General features: G+C 39.8%; 2 pseudogenes; both read left to right on the forward strand.

Moving 5' to 3' along the window:
* The first annotated feature begins 16,096 nt into the window (after positions 1-16,096).
* LOC143645130 (transcriptional enhancer factor TEF-3 pseudogene) lies at positions 16,097-17,553 on the forward strand (annotated as a pseudogene).
* A 3,725-nt stretch (positions 17,554-21,278) lies between these two features.
* On the forward strand, positions 21,279-21,379 carry LOC143645393 (U6 spliceosomal RNA; annotated as a pseudogene).
* The last annotated feature ends 692 nt before the right edge of the window (positions 21,380-22,071 follow it).

The following is a 22,071-nucleotide window of genomic DNA, read 5'->3' on the forward strand; positions in this document are numbered from 1 at the left end:
CTGGGATGTAGGTGCCTTGAAGGGCTGTTAGGCTTTGGGAATAGAGGTTGTTACCTGGCTGAGAGCCCAAAGTAGCAGGACTTAGAATTTTGGGGAAATTATTGTGACATAATAAAGGAATTCACACCTTGGCTGTGGGAGTAACAACAGCCACTTTTCTGCTTTCTCTTTCTTGGATAGAATTTTCCCTTCTCGCTCAGTCTTCTTGTTTGTTACTTTTGGTCTCTATCCTGCCTGGCAGGCCATCTGGCCCCTACACCCATGCTTCCTTCTGCTCCCTCTTGCCCACTGTGGGTCTGCAGGCTAGTTGCTCTACCTTTTAGGGTTTTACCTCTGACTTCTGGTGAAAGGCTGCGTAGAACCAGATGATTTAAGGCTCTAAGGCCTGCAATTGCAAATGCTGAGAAACAGCTTCCTCCAAGCCACCACTTGCAGGCTCTTTCTAATCCTGGCCCCCATGCTGAAGCCAGGGGCTTGAACTCCTGAGCAGTTCAGACCACCAGCCAAGGCCTACACAGGAGGGCACAAGACGCCTCTGTCCTATAGCATTATAGCACTTGGAGACTCTGACAAAATGCCTGCATATCTTCATTTATTTCCATGCCTGCCTGTTCTTGTTGCCTTCTTTCCCCCCTCCTAGGAAGGAGCCTTCTTGAAGATGACATTTCTGAAGTGATAGAAAAAGAAGTGAAAGAAATGAGGGTAACACATCATTCCCTTCATACTTAAGACAACATCTTTCAAAGTGACAACAGGAACCCAGAATGCCAGCATCATTTTCTGCCTCGAGGCAGCATTGGGTGGCTCTGATGATAGTCAGAACTGGGTTCTAACCTCCTTACTGGCAGCCTAACCACCAGAAATCTGAAGGGGAGGCAAGATGGTGGCTTAGTGAGGTGTGGAACTGGTCCATCCTCCAGAGCAGCTAGTAAATAGCCAGGAACAGGACAGAACAACTGCTGGGGCCACATCAGTGACCGACACACAGCGTACACCAGTCTGCACAAGTTGAACCAGCTGTGACTCCACACAGAACTCTAGATACAATTGCAAGGCTTCTCAGGCTCCAACTGCCCCAGGCAAGGGCAGGATTAAGCTTGTCTGAGAGACCAAGTGGCTGGTCAGGTGAAAGGACTTAATTCCCTGGAGGCTGTGCCTTCCCCAGGAGAGGGATAGGGCCCAGCTCAGGTGGAACTGAACCTAACCCTAACCCTAACCCTCAAGGAATTCAGACCCCAGGGACTGGAAAATTGAAGTAATTAAGATCAACCTCCAACCTCACTTCTGTCTTGACCACGCCACAGAAGGGAGAGTCTGCTGAAGTTAAAGGCACCACATAACTTTACACTGGTGGGAAACCACAGGCAGATGAGAGCCATATACTGGGCAGGACAGGAAAAGAACAGAGTCTAGAGGCTTCATAGGAAAGTCTGTCAACCTGCTGGGTCTCACCCTCAGGGGAAACTGATGTAGGTGACTCTCCTCCTGAGAGGACGCCAGACCAATCTGGGAAAATCTGACTGGGTCTATAATATCTGAGTAGACCCTCCTAAAAAAAAGTGTGTGGGGGGGTCCATAGAGGTAGGGCAAGAAATAGAAAAACAAGAACTGAAAAATTCTGATCAGTTAAACAAAGCCTATGCTGGCAGTCTAAAACAAGCTGAACTGAATGTCAAAGAACAGATAAAGAACACCAGAAATCTCACATCTCAATGTCCTACCAGCAAAGTGGGACTAATAATCCCCACCTCATAGGCTTGTTCTGAGGACTGATATAAAGCACTTTAGAACACAGGAAGTACTCGGTATAGGTCACTTCCCTCCTTCTCTTCTCTGACTCCTCTGCACCTGGGAAAAGGTGAATATCCACTCATCCTAACTGCTTACCTAAATTTGAATTATAATTTGCAATCATTACCTAAACAAACTGGACAGTCCAATCAAAAACAAATTTTTTTTTAATTTAATGACTGATTTGGTTGGCCATATGGCTTTTAAATAAAACCCAATATTTTACAATTTCTCTTTATTTTTGTCTTGACTGATAAATGTGCAAAATCACCCTCAAACTCCGGTTCTTAGCTTGTAAGTTCCTGGGAAGCCAGACACTATATCTTCTTGAATTTCTTTGTAGCAATATTAACTCATCAGCTACCAGAAGAACTGTGCAGATGATGATGCTAAAAGAGAGGGAGATAAATTCTTCTAAGAATTACCTTTCTTGGGATCAGGAGTCTAAGTGACCTCTGATTCTAACCTTTTCAAGGAGGGAAAATAAGACTGGTAGGAGATATTGTGAAGTTTCCTGAGTAAGATACTAGATCTCTTTCCTAACTTCCTAAAGGCAGAGATTGAATCAGATGACCTAAGGTTCTGTGATTCCAATGACTAAGAACAGCTCCCTCTAAGCCACAGCACGACCTTTCTAGTCTGGCCCAAACTTCTGCCACCAGGAAGCCAGGAACATGAACACATGAGCAGGTGAGATCAACGGCTGAGGCCCACATGGAGAGGCCCACCCCACCCCACCACCCACAGACATCCACTTCCGTCAAATCATTCGAAATAAATCTGCTTTCTCTCGAAATCTTCTAGTATATCAGGCAAAAAATGAGGTAGTTTGGGAGCTGACTCAGTAATATTAGTGGCATCATGGGCAGTTTGCTTCACAGAAATCGTGTTAAGTCAAAGTAATATTTTTAAAAGTATTTTATTTAGGATGAATGAATGTTAAGTTCAGAAATGTAATTATGTCTCTATAGATGAGTCAATTTATGTTAAGGCCAAACTACAGAGTGCCATGCGAATTAAGATATTCATTGTGCATACATTATGAGCCACATATTGTACTAAATGCTGAATTGAACAAGGCCAGTTCTGACTTCAAGGACTAGGGTGAAGGATGGTGGGGCAGGAGAGGCAAATACCATCAATCACCGTACAGAGCGGTAAGAGCTACATTAGAGGTAAGCACGAGGCACTTGAGAGCAGGAACACAGATGAAGGTCGAGAGAAGCTTCTTGGCTGAAGTGACATCTAAATCTAAAGGACACCCTCCACGCAAAGGAGGGTGAGTGAAAGTCACTCCAGTTAGAGAGATGGGCTTGAGCAAAAGCCCAGAAACAAGGCAGGAAGAAGGTACATTCAGGGGATTTCCAGCTGTTCAGTTTGGCTGGGTTGCAAACTTAAAGAGAAATAGCGAGAGAGACTTAGAGAGGAAAGCAAGGCTCAGAAAGGCAGTAGAAACCACACTTAGGAATTTGAATTTGTATTCTGAAGATAATCTGTAGCCACTGAAGTGTTTTAAGTAGGGATTAACTGGCTGCAGTGTGGAGAATGAATTTGTGCAGTGGACTCTGGTGGGAGGATGATGAGCCTGCTGTCAAAACCCAGGTGAGAGGAGACAGTGGCCCTAATTATGGGGCTGGCAGTGGGATTGAGTGAACAGAATAGTAATAAAACCAGTAGCACTTGGTAAGGTTCAATTTGGCAGGAAGTAGTGAGGGGAGGGAGAAAGGGATGATACTTCTATGTTTTAAATAACATAGAAATATCTCAAAAACATCCTTAACAAAAGGTTTCCTGGCTTCTGAACCAGACTGCTTCAGTAGCAGTGGACTCACCATCTCCACTGGTCCCAGTGGATGTTCTACTGGACAGCCCTGCCTGGGAGAGCACAGCCTAATAATAAGCCATATTTACTGTCTTACTTCTGTTATGTCTTGGACATAGGCTGGGTTTTTGACATACTTATGGAACTTAGGTGGCCCTTTGATGAGCTCCTACAGCCCAGGTCACATTGTTTTATATCTTGTAGTCCACCTATCTCACTGTGCCACTAGTCTGTAAGTTCCTTATGGGTATGCACAGGGTCATGTTTACAGTTGCATCCCCCTGCCTTTAGTGGAGTGCCTGGGGCATTGCAGAATGAATGAATGAATGAAGTGTTCAAATATTTAAAAAAAAAACCCTCTTCCTGAAAAGCCAAAAACACTGAGTAATCTATTTTTGCAGGGCTGGGAATCTCTTCAGTATATGAGTATATGTCAAAGTTCATGCAAAAAAATTAGTATAGTCCAGTCCTTGATATCAAACTTAGAATCCCAGCTGTGGGATTTAACACATTACAAGCCATGTTAAACATAAAACAACTATGCAATCCAGCAATTCCATTTTTGAATATTTTCCCAAAAGAAATTAAAGCACATGTCCAAAAATAGAATTACATGTGAGTGTCCATAAAAGCATTATTCATAATAGCCAAAAACTGAAAACAACCCAAATGTCTATCAACTGGTGAATTGACAAACGAAATGTTCCATGACCTTGTAACAGAATACCAATCAGCAATAAAAGGAATAAACTACTGATAAATGCATTAACATGGATGAACCTTAAAAAACATTATGCTAAGTGAAAGAAGCCAGTCATCAAAGACTACATTCCATTTATACGAAAAATTTAGAAAATTCAAAACTGTAGGGAAAGAAGATCAGTGGTTGTCTGCAGTTGGGGCCTCTTTGAGAGAGAAAAGAAATTGACTGCAAAAAGACACAATGGGATTGGCAGCAAGATGGCAGCATAATGAGCTGTGGAATTTGGTTTGTCCTCCAGAGCAGCTAATAAAGAGCCAAGAACAGTACAGATCAACTGCTTGGGGGACTGGTGAGCGGACACACAGCTTACACCAGTTTGGAACTGGAGGAATAGCTGAGATCCCATGCAGAACTTTAAGTCCCCCTAGCCATAGAGGCCTACACCTCACAGGCATGGCAGGCTGGTTCCCTGAGGAGAAAGGACTTTACTAGTAGCAAAGGCTTAGCTTCAACCAAGCTCCAATTGCAGAATTAATTATTAAATTCTGACTACTGGGTGGGCCACAGTGGCTCAGTGGCAGAGTTCTCACCTGCCATGCAAGAGACCTGGGTTCGATTTCCGGTGCTTGCCGATGTTAAAAATAAATAAATAAATAAATAAATAAATTCTGACTACTGAAGACAGGCCCTGACCACAAATAAACTTGGAATATGAACTAAAGGAATTAGGAGTTTTTGCTTGGCAGAGAGGGGGAAGGGTTGACAGAAAAAAACAAAAAAGAGGCTTTTTGAGTTAGACAGCACAAAATACTGGAAGAGAGCTGGACCCCAAGAAAAGGGGATATAAAGGCTGGAGATACCCAGAGCCATGTACCAACTCAAGTTCATGATTGGCAAACCTGAGGAGTGGGGGCTGGTTCTGATAAGACTGTTTGCCTTCTTTTACTCCATAACAGCTCATTAGATAAAACTGCAAGCTCCTCTCAGGCTCCAGCACTGCCCCAGGCAAGGGCAGAACGAAGGCATATCTGAGAGACAGAGTAACTAGTCATGTGTAAGGGGTTAATTCCCTAAGGAGCATATCTTCCCCAAGGAAAGGGGGAGGGGGAGGCCCAGCTCAAGTGGAGGCCCTCCTTCAGGGAATTCAGGCCCCAGGGGCTGGAAAACAGAAACAATCAAAGCCCACCTACTACTGCAGCCTCTGTCCCAACCATGCCTCAGGCAGGAAGAGTCTGCTAAAATTAAAGGCACCACATCACATTAAGCTTGTGAAAAGCTGAAGGCAGACAAGTACCACATGCTGGTCAAGATAAGAAAAGTAAAGAGTCTAGAGGCGTCATAGGAATGTCTGACAATCTGCTGGGTCTCACCCTCAGGAAAAACTGATACTGACTACTCTCTCCTCCTGAGACATGGGTCTGGAGCTTGTCTGGTCTGGAAAATCTGATTTGGGATCTACAATATTCGAGGAGACCCTCCTCAAAAAAAAAAAAAAAGTTTCTATATAGGCAGGGCAAGGAACAGAAAAACAAGAACTGAAAAATTCTGATCAGTTAAACAGAACCTATACTAGAAATAAATTGAGCTAAATGACAAAGAACAGATAGAGAAAAAAGCTATCCAGCAAGAAACCCTAAGTAGAAGAATGAAAACAGCCTTCAGAATAAACTAATAAAGGAAATCAAATGCCTAGATGCCTGCAAAAAATAATGAGTCATACTAGGAAAATTGAAGATATGGGACAGTCAAAGGAACAAATCAACATTTCAAATGAGATACAGGAGTTGAAATAAGTAATACAGGATGTTCAAACAGACATGCAAAATGTCATAAAAAATCAAATCTACAAGTTCAGGGAGGATATAAAGAAGACATTGGGTGAACATGAAGAACTCGAAAGTTTGAAAAAACAAATCACAGAACTTAAGGGAATGAAAGGCACAATTGAAGAGCTAAAAAAACTATGGAAACCCACAACAATAGATTTGAAGAGGCAAAATAAAGGATTAGTGAACTAGAGAACTTGATATCTGAAATCGGATACACAAAAGAAAATATAGGGAAAAGAATGGAAAAATATGAACAGGGTCTCAGGGAATTGAATGACAACATAAGCACATGGATATACATATTGTAGGTGTCCCAGAAAGAGAAGAGAAGGGAAAAGAAACAGAAAGACTAATGAAGGAAATAAACACTGAAAATTTCCCAACTCTTATGAAAGGCATTAAATTACAAAACCAAGAAGTACAGTGTACCCCAAACAGAATAGAGCCAAACAAACATATTCCAAGACACTTACTAATCAGAGTATCAAATGGCAAAGACAAAGAGAGACTTCTGAAAGCATCAAGAGAAAAGCAATCCATCACATACAAGGAATGCTCAATAAGACTATTTGTGGATTTCTCAGCAGAAACCATGGAGGCGAGAAGGCAGTAGTATGATACATTTAAGATTCTGAAAGAGAAAAACTGCCAACCAAGATTTCTATAGCCAACAAAACTGTCTTTCAAAAATGAGGGGGAGAAAAAATGAGGGGGAGATTAAAATATTTTCAGACAAATAATCACTGAGCGACTTTACAAGAAATACTAATGAGCACTATAAGCAGACAGGAAAAGGCAGGAGACAGAGGTTTGGAGAAAAGCGTAGAAATGAAGGCTATTGGTAAAGGTAAAAAGAGAAAAAAAAGTTAGATATGACATAAAATCCAAAAGACAAAATGGTAGAAGGAAGTACTGCCTTTACATTAATAACAGTAAATGTTAATGGAGTAAACTCCCCAAACAAAAGACATAGACTGGCAGAATGGATTGAAAAACAGGTCACATCTAAATGCTGTCTACCAGAGACTCACTTTAAACCTAAGGACAAAAATAGGTTGAAAGTGAAAGGTTGGGAAAAGATGTTTCATTCAAAGAACAACCAGAAAAGAGCAGGGGTAGCTATAGTAATATCCAACAAATTAGACTTCAAATGTAAAACAGTTAAAAGAGACAAAGGAGGACACTATGCATTAATAACAGGAACAATTCAACAAGAAGACGTAACAATCATAAATATTTAAGCATCAAGCCAGAGTTCTCCAAAATTCACAAGGCAAATACTGACAATACTGAAGGGAGAGGTAGACACCTCCACCAAAATAGTTGGAGACATCAATTCCCTGCTCTTATCAATGGATAGAACATCTATACAAAGGATCAATAAGGAAACAGACATTTTGGATAATATGATAAATGAACTAGACTTAACAGACATTTATAGGACATTATACCCCACAACAGCAGCATAAACATTTCTTTCAAGTGCTCTTGGATCATTCTCAAAGATAGATCACATGCTGGGTCACAAAGCAAGCCTCAATAAATTTAAAAAGATTCAATTTATAAAACACTTTCTCCAATCAAAATGGAATGAAGTTGATAATCAATAACAGGCAGGAGGCCAGAAAATTCACAGATATATGGAGGCTAAACAACACTCTTAAACAACTAGTGGGTCAAGGAAGAAATTACAAGAGAAATCAGTAAATATCTTGAGGCAAATGAAAATGAAGACACGATACATCAAAATTTATGGGATGCAGCAAAGGCAGGGCTGAGAGGGTAATTTATTGCCTTAAATGTCTATATTAAAAAAGAAGAAAGAGCAAAAATTGAGGAATGAACTTTTCACTTGGAATAACTAGAGAAAGAATAGCAAACTAACCCCAAAGCAAAAAAAAAAAAAAAAAAAGGAAAGAAATTGCAAAAATTAGGGCAAAAATTAATGAAATTGAGAATATGAAAGCAATCAAGAAAATCAACAAAGCCAGAAGTTTGTTCTTTGAGAAAATCAATAAAATCAATGGACCCTTAGCTAGGCTGACAAAAAAAAAAGTGAGAGAGAGAAAGAAAAAGAGAAGATGATAAATAAAATTAGACATGGAAGGGGGGCATAACCACTGACTCCACAGAAATGAAGGCAGTAATGAGAGGATCCTATCCTACTAGAGCTAATAAATCTGGACAGCAAAGTGGCAGGGTACAAGATCAATACCCAAAAAATCACTATTGTTTCTCTATAGTAGTAATGAGCAATTTGATGAGAAAATCAAGAAAAAAAATTCCATTTACAATAGCAACCAAAAGAATAAAATATTTAGGAATAAATTTAACTAAGGATACAAAACTACAAGACTACAAGAAATTGCTAAATTAAATGATGGAAGACCTAAATGAATAGAAAGGCATACCGTGTTCATGAATTGGAAAACTAAATATGGTTAAGATGTCGATTCTACCCACATTGGTTTATAGATTCAATACAATTCCAGTATAATCCCAACAACTCATTTGCAGAAATAAACAAAACAATAACAAAATAAATTTATTTGGAAGGACAGGGTGTCCCAAATAGCTAAAATTATCTTGAGAAAGAAAAATGAAGTGGGTGGTCTTACACTACCTGACTTAAAGCATATTGCAAAGCTACAGTGGTCAAAACAGCATAGTACTGGCATAAAGATAAATACATTAACCATGCCAGTTTGAATCTGTGGTGTACCCCCAAAAAAGCCATGTCCTCATTTTAATCTTCATTGAACATTGCTGGGTGGGAGCTTTTTATTATCCATGGAGATGTGACCCACCCAGTTGTATGCAGTATCTTTTGGTTAGATGATTTCCATAGAGAGGCATCTCCACCCATTCAAGGTTGGTTTGCTTACCAGTGCCCTTTAAGAGGGAACCATTTTGGAAAAAACTTGAGAGCCCAAGCAGTCAGAGACTTTTGGAGATGAAGGAATATGCCCCCAGTGGAGCTTCATGAAACAAGCCTGGAGAAAGAGCTAGCAGATGTCATCATGTTTGCCATGTGCCTTTCCAGGTGAGAGAAGACCCCTGAACTTCATTGGCCTTTCTTGAGTGAAGGGAACCTCCTGTTGGCATCTTAATTGGACATTTTTGTAGATTTGCTTTCATTTGGACATTTTCATGGCCTTAGAACTATAAACTTGCAACTTAATAAATTCCCCCTTTTAAAAGCCATTCTGTTTCTGATATATTGCATTCCAGCAGCTAGCAAACTAGAACACTGACCAATGGATTAAAATTGAGTGTTCAGAAATAGATCCTCTCATCTATAGGCAACTGATCCTTGATAAGGTAGTCAAGCTAACTCACCTGGGAAAAAGCAGCTTCCTCAATAAATGGTGTCTGGAGAACTAGATATCCATGTGCAAAAGAATGAAAGAGGATCCATATCTCACACACTTCACGAAAATTAACTCAAAATGAATCAAAGAGGATATTGAAGAAGGGGCACATTTATCCATTATTGGTGGGAATGTAAACATTAGATTTAAGACAATAAAACTGTTAGAAGAAAATATAGGGAAATATCTTATAAATCTTGTGCTAAGAGGTGGTTCATAGACCTTACACCCAAAGCATTAGCATTGAAAATAGAAATAGATAAATGGGATGTCCTCAAAATCAAACGCTATTTACATCAAAGAACTTTGTCAGGAAAGTAAAAAGGCAGCCTACACAATGCGAGACAATATTTGGAAACCACATATCAGATAAGAGTTTAGTATTCAGAATATATAAAGAGATTCTTCAACTCAACAACAAAAAGACAAACAACCCAATTACAAAAATGGGCAAAAGACATGAACAGTTTTCAGAAGAGGAAAATCAAATGGCTAAAAGGCAAATAAAAGATGCTCAGCTTCACTGACTATTAGGGAAATACAAATCAAAACCACACTGAGATATCATCTTACACCCACTAGAATGGCCATTATCAAAAAAACAGGAAACAGGATTAGGGAACGGGACCCATATATATGTTGTCTCTACTCAAAGGACATGAGGGCAAGGACACAAACAGACATTTGCACACCAATGTTTATAGCAGCATTATTTACAATTACCAAGAGATGGAAATAGCCAAAATGTCCAACAACAGACAGGTGGCTAAACAAACTGTGGTATATACATACAATGGAATATTATGCAGCTTTAAGACAGAATACAGTTATGAAGTATGTAACAACATGGATGGACCTTAAGGACATTATGCTGAGTGAGATTAGTCAGAAACAAAAGGACAAATACTGTATGGTATCACAGATATGAACTGACATTAGTGAATAAACTTAGAGAATCTCATTGGTAACAGAGACCATCAGGAGATAGAAATAGGGTAAGATATTGGGTAATTGGAGCTGAAGGGATACAGATTGTGCAACAGGACTGAATGTAAAAACCCAGAAATGGACAGCACAATGCTACCTAACTGTAATACAATTATGTTAAAACCCTGAATGAAGCTGAATGTGAGAATGATAGAGGGAGGAGGGCTAGGGGCACAAATGAAATCAGAAAGAAAGATAGATGACAAAGATTGAGATGGTATAATCTAGGATTGCCTAGAGTATATAATGACAGTGACTAAATGTACAAATTAAAAAAATGTTTTTGCATGAGGAAGAACAAAGGAATGTCATTACTGCAGGGTGCCGAAAATAGATGGCAATTAATATTTTAAAATTTAACCTTATGTGTGAGACTAAAGCAAAAAATGTTTATTTGGTACAAAATTTATATTTTGACTAGTGCATTTCCTAATATACTTATGTAGATACCTTGGTTGAACAACATAAGTACATGGAACCTTGGGTAAGACATGAGATTTTGTTGGTTTGTCCAGAGTGATGCCCCAATGAATCCCAGAGTGATTTGATCAGTGAGCGGAAAAGTATTTGCAAAGTCCCCTTTGGGGAATGGTGAGAATGGGGGAAAATTCAACTTCCCCAAGTTGAATTCCTGATATTTTTCCAAGCAGTGGGGACAACCAAAGCTATAGGCTGAGCCCCCAGTCTTGGGGTTTGTTCATATGAAACTTAACCCCACAAAGGATAGGTCAAGCCTATTTAAAATTAGGCCTAAGGGTCACCCCCAAGAGAACCTCTTCTGTTGCTCAGATGTGGCCTCTCTCTCCAGCCAACACAACAAGCAAACTCACCACCCTCCCCCTGTCTACGTGGGGCGTGACTCCCAGGGGTGACCTTCCTGGCAACGTGGGACAGAAATCCGAGGATGAACTCGGACTCAGCATCAAGGGATTGAGAAAAACCCTAGAATGAGCTGAGACCCAGCATCAAGGGATTGAGAAAACCTTCTCGACCAAAAGGGGGAAGAGTGAAATGAGACAAAGTGTCAATGGCTGAGAGATTCCAACCAGAGTCGAGAGGTTATCCTGGAGGTTATTCTTATGCATTAAATAGATTATCACCTTGTTATCTAAGAGGAAATTGAGAGGCTGGAGGGAACTGCCTGAAAATGTAGAGCTGTGTTCCAGTAGCCAGGTTTCTTGATGAGGATTATATAATGGTGTAGCTTCACACTGTGACTGTGTGATTGTGAAAACCTTGTGTCTGATGCTCCTTTTATCTACCTTGTCAACAGATGAGTAGAACATATGGAATAAAAATAAATAATGGGGGAACAAATGTTAAATTTAGTTTGAAATGCTAGTGATCAATGAAAGGGAGGAGTAAGGGGTATAGTGTGTATGGTTTTTTTTTCTGTTTTCATTTTATTTTTTCTGTTGTCTTTTTGTTTCTTTTTCTGAATCGATGCAAATGTTCTAAGAAATGATCAGGATGATGAATCTGCAGCTATGTGATGATATTGTGAATTACTGATTATATATGTAGAATGGAATGATCACATATTGGGAATGTTTGTGTTTCTTTCTGTAATTTTTTTTTAATTAATAAAAAAATTAAAAAAACAAAAACAGGAAATAACAAGTGCTGGAGAGGATATGAAAAAGAGGCACACTTTTCCACTGTTGGCGGGAACGTAAAATGGTACAACTGCTGTGGAAGGCAGTTTGGCAGTTCCTCAGGAATCCAAGTATAGAACTGCCATATGATCCAGGAATCCCATTACTAGGTATATATTCAGAGGAGCTGAAGACAAGGACAAAACAGACATTTGCACATCAATGCTTATAGAAGCATTATTTATGATTGCCAAGAGATGGAAACAGCCCAAATGTCCATCAACAGACAAACGACTAAACAAGCTGTAATATATGCATACTATGTGATACTACACACCTGTGAGACAGAATAAAGTCACTAAGTATGTAAAAACATGGATGAATCTTGAGGACATCATGCTGAATGAAATTAGCCATAAACAAAAGGACAAATACTGTATGGTCTCACTGATAATAATAAGTGAACTTTGAGAGTTAAAGTTAAGAACACAGGTTATCAGGAGACAGAAAGAGTAGAGATTGGGAATTTGGTGCTGAAGGAATAGAGATTGTGCAACAGGACTGACTGTAAAAATTCAGAAAGAGATAGCACAATACTACCACATGGTAGCACAATAATGTAAGTACACCGAATGAAGCTGAATGTATGGTTGACAGAGAAAGGCTAGGGGCATGTATGAAACCAGAAGGAAAAATAGAGGATAAAAGACTGAGATGGTATAATTTAGGAATTAGAGTGGACAATGATAGGGATTAAATGTACAAATATAAAAACATTTTTGCACGGAGAACAAATGAGTGTCAACATTGCAAGGGTTTGAAAATGGAGTTATAAAGGAAAAGGAACAAACAATGCAAACTAGGGTCTATAGTCAACAGTAACATTTTAATATGCTTCCACTGAATGTCAACAAGCATGGGAGTTGGATTCTTTGCGGAAGAAAAGGAAATGTCTTCATATAGATTATGGTGGCAAAGGCATGTCTATTTACTTAGATTGGATTGTATGATGTGTGAATAAAATTGTTTAAAAATGAAAAAAAGACATAACCGACCTTGTGAATGATGGAAGTGTTTTAAAAGTGGGTTGTCTCTATGTGATGATATTGTGAGCCATTGATTATACACCATGTATAGAATGTTTGTATGTCAAGAATGTTTGTTTGTTAAGGTTTGACAAAAAGTATTTTAAAATTAAAATTAAGAAAAATTTTAAACAGAAAAAAGTGGGTTGTCTGTGGTCAGTGAATGGGGGGGGAAGGGGTATGGGATGTATGAGTTCTTTTATTTCTTTTTTTTTTTATTAACGGAAAGAAAGAAAAAAAAAGAAATTAACATCTTTTATTTCTTTTTATTTCTTTTTCTGGAGTGATGCAAATGTTCTAAAAATCATCATGGTGAAGCATACACAACCATGTGGTGATATTGTGAGCCACTGATTTTATAATTTGGTTGGACTCTACATGTGTGGATATTTCTCAGTAAAAATATATTTTAAAAAGTGGGCTCTGGTGAATAAAGTTATAAAGTATGTAACAACATGGATGGACCTTAAGGACATTATTCTGAGTGAGATTAGCCAGAAACAAAAGGACAAATACCTATGGTCTCACTGATATGAACTGACATTAGTGAATGTACTTGGAGAATTTCAGTTGGGAACAGAGACCAGCAGGAAATAGAAATAGGGTAAATACTGGGTAATTGGAGCTGAAGGGATACATACTCTGCAACAGGACTGATTGTAAACATTCAGAAATGGATAGCACAATACTACCTAACTGTAACACAATAATGTTAGAACACTGAATGAAGCTGAATGTGAGAATGATTTAGGGAGGAGGCCTGGGGGCACAAATGAAATCAGAAGGAAAAATAGACAATAAAGACTAAGATGGTATAATCTAGGAATGCCTAGAGTGTACAATGATAGTGACTAAATATACAAATTAAAAAATGTTTTTGCATACGGAAGAACAAAGGAATGTCAGTTTTGCACGGTGTTGAAAATAGATGGTAATTCATATTTTAAAACTTTAACTTATGTCTGAGACTAAAGCAAAAAAATGTTTATTTGGTACAAAATTTATATTTTGACTAGTGCATTTCCTATTATAACTTATGTGGACAGCTTAATTGAACACCATAACTACATGGAACCTTGAGTAGAGCATGAGATTTTGTAGGTTTGTCCAGTGTGATGCCCTGATAAATCCCAGAGTGACTTGAACAGTGAATAAAAAAGTATTTGCAAAGTCCCCTTGTGGGAATGGCGAGAAAAGGGGAAAATCAACGTCCCCAAGTGGAGAATTCTTGATATTCTCACAAGCAGTGGGGACAACCAAAGCAATAGGCTGAGCTCTCAATCTTGGGGTTTGTTCATATGAAACTTAACCCCGCAAAAAATGGACTAAGCCTACTTAAAATTAGGCCTAAGACTCAGCATGAAGGGATTGAGAAAACCTTCTTGACCAAAAGGGGGAAGAGCAAAATGAGACAAAATAAAGGGTCAAGGGCTGAGAGATTCCAAACAGAGTCGAGAGGTTTTCCTAGAGGTTATTCTTACGCATTATATAGATATCACCTTTTTAGTTAAGGTGTAATGGAGAGGCTGGAGGGAACTGCCTGAAAATGTGGAGCTGTGTTCCACTAGCCATGTTTCTTGAAGATGATTGTATAATGATATAGCTTTCACAATGTGACTGTGTGATTGTGAAAACCTTGTGTCTGATGTTCCTTTTATCTACCTTATCAACAGAAGAGTAAAACATATGGATTAAAAATAAATAATTAATAGGAGGAACAGATGTTATAATTTAAAAAAAAGAATAAGTTGTTGGCACTTTTAGGCAGGAGAAAAAATACAAAATATATAACAACTACTATGATACAGGCATCAAATAATCAGAACGTGCATCAGCCATAGCACTTAATCAGGTCTCTAGAGACATCTGCTCTGCCAGTCATTAATGCTTTAGGTAAAGATGGTAGGAATATCTAGCCACAGTAGTACAGAAAAAAAAAAAGAAAGGTGAATGCAAATATTTTGAAGAACCATTAGAGGCAAAATCATCACATGCTGTACCATTTATTGGATATTATGGTAAAGGGCCTGAAGATAATAACATTTTCATATTATTATAGGATTAAGGAGGAAATTGTGAACAATAAGAAGAGTTAAGATTTATTGCCTGATTTTACTGGGGCTGACTAAGGTTTCATGGCATAAAAAGAAACTAGGACATTGATCTTATGAATCAGTTTAAATCATGAAAAATTTTTCTTCTTGCAATTTGAGGAATGGTCACATATTGATGTTCTACCAATAAAGTCAGTGGATAGAGATGCCCTAGAGGCATGGGGGACGGGGGTTCCATTGGTTAGATCACAAAAATTACAAAAATAAATTTGAGAAATGCACTACTGAGGAGCTCATTGATTCAAGTGCTCAACTCTCTAGAACACTAGATTATATTGCGTTATCAAGTTTATATAATAAAAATTTGGATGTGCCAGTATCTGTTGCCAATTGCATTCCTCCTCTTGAAGGTTTTGTAAAGAATCAAGGGCAAGGTGATCAGGTGATTATTTTGAAATTCTGTATTTCTTTCAATATATGAACATACTAATGTGGCAGACCTTGAAAATGTCCTTGAGATAAACATATCCATGCTGTTTCCATAAATTGCCAATGAGTTTTAACCATAAGAAGGGATACATAATGAATTTGGATCAACTTCATTCATCATGGTAGACTCTCCTCCCATCAGTAAATAGGTTAAAAAGCACTTTAGAGGCTTTCTGCTTTCAAATTTGAGTCCAGCGGCTGGGAGGGCCACTCCCCGCTCCCACGCCTCGGCCACACTTCAGTGGAAATGCCGGACTTCACGACCTCAGGGTAGCCGAGGCTGGAAGAGCTGGTGCTGGGGACGGACCTCTAGAACTAACTTAGCACACCCACCCCATCTTCCCTCATCAAAAATGAACTGTGATGACGAATGCACAGTTATATGATGATACTTGGACCCACTGATTATACACTTCGGGTGGTTATATGGTCCAGCAGAGCGTTGGAGGGCAAGGCCGCCATCATTGCCTCCAATGAGTGGAGTTCTCCCAACTCCCCGAGGGCAGCAGTGTCTTGGAGGGCAGTCAGGCATTGGACAAGCTCCTCAACAATGAGGCAGAGGGTGTGCGGAGCCCAGACATCGAGCAGAGCTTCCAGGAGGCCCTGGCCATATACCTGCCCTGCAGCCAGCACTGGATTATCCTGCCGGAAGAGGGCAAGATGTTTGGTCAGAACGAACTGATTGTCTGCAACATCAAGCTCCAGACAGGAAGACCCACACCAGGAAGCATGTCTCCAGCCACATTCAAGTGTTGGTTCCATGCAGGCACGTGAAATTCAGGCCAAGTTAAAGGATCAGGCAGCTAAAGAAAAGACACTGTAGAGCATGGCTTCCATGTCGTCTACCCAGATCATCTCTGCTACAGCCTTCCACAGTAAAATGGCCCTGGCCAAGGACCCGGGCTACCCAGCAGTCCCAGGGTTTTCACAAAGAGCTTTGTCAGGCCAAGCCAGAGTATCCCATGATGTGAAATTCTTCTCTCAACAGACCTACACTGTCCAGCCTCCACTGTTTCTGCCAGGGTTCAAGTCTCTTGCAGGACCTGCCCCATCACCCTAGGCACCCCCGCAGCTCCTTTGCAGGGCCACAGCTGGTCAGCTCCAAGCTCTGGATGTTGGAATTCTCGGCCTTCCTAGAGCAACAACAAGACCCTCCTGACACATACAACAAGACCTGTTCATGCATAGTGGCCAGTCAAGCCCAAGCTACCATGACCCCTACCTCAAAGCTGTGGACATCCACCAGATTTATGACAAGTTCCCCAGAGAAAAAAGGTGGATTCAAGGAACATTTTGAACAAGGACCCTCCAATGCTTTTTTCCTCCTGAAGTTTTGGGCAGACCTCAACACCAACATCAAGGGTGAAGGCATCTCCTTCTACTGGGTCTTCAGCCAGAGCAAGACTCCCAAAAACATGATAATCACTTGTTCCACCAAGGTCTACTCTTTTGGCAAGCAAGTGGTGGAGAAAGTGGAGATGGAATAGGCCCACTATGAGAGTGGCCACTACTTGTACGGCATTCTGTGAGTACACGATCAACTTCATCCACAAGGTAGAGCACCTGCCTGAGAAATACATGATGAACAGGGTGCTGGAGAACTTAACCATCCTACAGGTGGTCACCGACAGAGGCACACAGGAGACCTTGCTGTGCATTGCATGTGTCTTTGAGGTGTTGGCCAGTGAGCACAGGGCCCAGCACCATATCTATTGGCTGGTAAAAAATAAGGGGCTCGGGAGGCAGGAAGAGGGAGAGACGTGTGCAGGAAAGGGGTCACAGGGAGGAGATCTGCAGAGCAGACTCCCAAAATGCCGGAAGAGCTGAGAGGAGAGGCCATGACTCTTCTCACCCAGGAAAAAATTGTGTCTGAACCTGCAATGCCCCACCCCAAATAAATCCAAGATGTTGTAAATTAAAAAAAAAAAACAGTGCTTTAGATCTATAAAAGATACTCCTATCATGGGATAACTAGGAAAATAAGAGTCTTGTATAAGCAGCTCTGTCAGCTACTGATACTGAAACAGTCACTATCCAACAACATGGCCAGAATAAGCAGCTTGAATCGGTCTACAGGATACACAAAACACATTGCTCTCCTATTTAACACAATGCTTGCCTATTTAATGATGAGAAATCTTTCTAGACAGCTTCCTTACAGCACCAGAACAGGTTCAAATCACCGATGAAGAAGTGCAGAGATATTTTGATCATGCACGTACCCAATACTGTGACTGCATCATAATAAAGATAAGAGTTGTGCAATAGCACAGTCAGAATAACCTACTTACGGTTTTCCTCTGAGTCTCTTACACCATGAAAGCCTTTTTTTTTTTTACTATAAAAAGTCTAAGTTTATTATGACTCACAGTATGCTTACAAGTTAATCTAATATACTCACATCTGGAATATATATCTTTAAGAAAATGACAATGGAAATGATTTTCAAGGAGACCACAACACTGACAGATGCTCATGGAAATCCATAAATATCAAGTCCAACTTGAAAGTGTCCAGTAAAAAATTAACTAGCTGAAATAGCAATATTTGAAATAATGGGAACCTCCAAAAATGTACAATATAAGAGGTAAAAAGAAACACTCTTAGAAATCTTAAATGAGCTGTATGACATTACCATGTCCCTCAAAAATCTCCAATGGATTCTACTATTTCATAGAAGATGGAAGGTTGAGTGCTTCATATTTTGTGCAGGGCTGCCTTTGTTAATGGAAATTGTGAATTTGGCACCTTTAAGAAGTGTATTACTCTCCATGCCTTTCACAAGGTAATAGATTAACAGATTGGGTAATATACATAGATGGAGTAAAACTCAGCAATGAAAGGAACAAAATATTAACACACGCAACATCAGCTAGATTTCAAAATGATTATTACAAGCAAAAGACCCCACAAAAACAAAACAAAATAGACTACCTACTATACATTCCATTTATATGATATTCTACAAAATTTATATTAATCTCTATTGACAGATGGTAGATCAGTCATTGTTCTAGTTTGCTAGCTGCTGGAAGGCAATATACCAGAAACGGAATGGCTTTTAAAAAGGGGAATTTAATGAGTTGCTAGTTTACAGTTCTAAGGCTGAGAAAATGTCCCAATTAAAACAAGTCTAAAGAAATGTCCAATCAAAGGCATCTAGGGAAAGATACCTTGGTTCAAGAAGGCCGATGAAGTTCAGGGTTTCTCTCTCAAGTGAGAAGGCACATGGCGAACACAGTCAGGGCTTCTCTCTCAGCTGGAAGGGCACATGGCGAACACGGCATCATCTGCTAGCTTTCTCTCCTGGCTTCCTATTTCATGAAGCTCCCCGGGAGGTGTCTTCCTTCTTCATCTCCAAAGGTCGCTGGCTGGTGGACTCTCTGCTTTGTAGTGTTGCTCTCTCTGAATCTCTCTGAATCTCTCATTCTCCAAAATGTTTCCTCTTTTATAGGACTTCAGAAACTAATCAAGACCCACTCAAATGGGTGGAGACATGTCATCCCCTAATCCAGTTTAACAACCATTCTTAACTAAATCACATCAACCAGGGAGATGATCTCATTACAGTTTCAAATACACAGTATTGAATAGAGATTATTCTACCTTTATGAAATGGGATTTATATTAAAGCATGGCTTTTCTTAGGGGGCATACTTCCTTTCAAACCAGCACAGTCGTCCAGTTGCCATTAGTCAAAAAGTCTACATTTTCAGTAGTAAATTTGCAAGCTGTTCGGATTAAACCCATTGGAAAAGGTCTAAAAACATACATGACCCACACACCAAGTGTGCTTCATGCAAATTAAATCCTCTCTTGAGGAAAAAAACAAAACTTCTGAACTTTCTTACATGTTCATCTGTGGTCTTCACACTTAAATTATGTTCACAACAGCATGTTCTCCAGTAGCTTGCACAGGTGCTATTGCTGGTAATTTGTCTGATCATATCTCATGTTACTTTTCTTCCTGGTCGATGCCTGCGGCCTCCAGGAGAGCCTCTGGGTGGGGAGCCGGTGTCGGCAGTGCTGGAACCTCGGGGACAGCAAGGGACGATGGGGAGAGCCGAGAGGAGGAAGCGAGGGAGAGGTGGAGGCAGCCGGGGGGCGGGTGGGGCCAGGCTGCAGCAAGAGGTCTACTGGAGTACCGCCATCGAGGTCTCTGGCAAGGCGGCCGTTCACACTGCTGCATTATGGTAGCTTGACTTTTGCCAATTTCAATCCCCTGCCTCCATGTCCCAGGCTCATGAAAGCCTTTTTGATTTGGACCCCGCAACTTGGAGCAGAGTCCTCAGCAAAAACCAAACGTTTTTTCCCATGGTTCCTCTCACCGATGACATCCAGCCCACGAGCAGTGGACCTCCTCAGCATATTAGACCAGTTATCCCAGAAGTCAGTGCCCAGAAGTCAGACTCCCATTTCCTGTACTGTCCAAAGGTATAAGCCTTCAAAACCTGTCAGATATACTGCGGGATAATTATTGAATATTAATAATGTCTTCGGGTTGTTACCGGCCCCAATCTGTCTCCCTGAGTTGAGGTTGATCAAGGTTTTTACGGATCTTAGCAAGGCGAGCTGAGGTCATTTCGAATAGCAAGCTCAAAGCAGAGAAGGAGACAGTGTTATCATTATCATTCCAAGGGGAGAACATAAATTGAATGGAGGGGAGGCAGAGCTCTCACTTCAATATTAAAGGTGAAAGCCAAAAGGAAGGGAGACAAGTTTTCTTTCAATAGTAGAGTCTAGCTGACTGGATTTACAAATGTCCGAGACTGAAGCTAGTTAATGGCTGACTTAAATTCTTCATTGGGATTAGGGCCTTTGCCCTACAAAAAAAAAAAAAAAAAGATCAGATAAAGGGAGTAACAGTTCTTACAATCCTACACAGGCACAAGATAAGGGCTTTTACAATCATTTCAGATATCGGGGCTGAGGTATAGTTTAGGGATTTCAGGTATTCCCTGCTGTCTACTCCAATATTCCAGAAAGCAAAAAGGAATATGATTCAGTAATCAAAATTATCCCTTAAATCTTAATTTCTCAGTTAAAGGGTCATGATCCTGAAATAATTTCTACTTCAAATGTCCTCATGATGTTGAATGACAGGATAGGAGAAACTATTCAAACACTTTTTCTTTGATAAAATAGAACTATAAGGGGAGTTTGCTCATGTCAAAATGGGTGTATATAAAACATTGGAAATATTAAGGAACAAACCGCAGAATTTCTGTGGTTGTATCATCATGTTGTATACTTTTAGTCACTTGCAAACAGAAACTCAGTGATGCTTCTGATGGGAATGGAGAACCTAATTTGACTTCTGCCTCAGAGTAAATGAGGGTGCAGAACCACTTGAAATTGGTCACTGAGGAAGCAACTAACCTAACAACAAAACGAAACTCTGCTGTTGCCACAACAGAAGCAAAACGGGTTTCTCTTAAGCTATGCTTTGAAATTGCACTGTTTAGATCTGAATTAAACCACAAAGGTTAATTCAGGTTAATTTCTATGCATAACATTTACAGGAAAGAAAGCTTCAAAAACTCTTACAAATCTTGCGTCAGCAGCACATACACTAAAATTGGAATGATACAGGAGAAGAGCAGGACTCTTGTGCAAGGATGACATGCAAATTCACGAAGCGTCCCATACTTTTCCGTAAGCCCATAACTTCTCTAATGAAAATTAAAACCTCTGATATTTCCATAAAAAACTCTCTCCATGTCCTTAACTTTGCTCACTCATTCTTGGAAGGTGTTTCACACTGAAACCAATTGTTTTTGTTTGTTTTCACAACCATTTTATGCAGGTCTGGGAGTTCCACTTCTGCAAAGAACTTAATGTTTACAACGGCATCACCTTCTTCACTTCTTACTCCAAATCTTCATTTGCATTAATTTGGTCACACCATTTGTTGTTCACACTTTGTCTCTTTTTTCTTCTTTTCTTTCTTCAAGTTAGCTTTATAATACCAGTCACTAAAAAGAATCTTGCCACTGCAGTGTACCATATGTTGAAATCTATTAAAAGTTTGTTGTGTTATAGCTTGGGAACATTTAATATTGTCTGAAGTCTTACTCACTGCTTAAGGCAACAAAGAACTTTTTTAGCTATTGGAACTGTATTTTTATCTTGAGACCGTCTGTATTTCCTTTATAAATCTAAGGACATATTTTATAGGCTTTATGATAGCTGTTAATTATAAGCAGTTTTTACAAATCTTGCAATGGTGATATTGTAATATGGTGAAATGCTAGTTTCTCAAACATATATCTTGTTTAATTTTATATTTTGGTGCCTACACTCTTGGGGGATATGGAAAGAAATTTAACTCTTTCTGTGAAAAGA

This window comes from Tamandua tetradactyla, chromosome 8 (genome assembly GCF_023851605.1).
Source record: "Tamandua tetradactyla isolate mTamTet1 chromosome 8, mTamTet1.pri, whole genome shotgun sequence".
Lineage (NCBI taxonomy): Eukaryota > Metazoa > Chordata > Mammalia > Pilosa > Myrmecophagidae > Tamandua > Tamandua tetradactyla.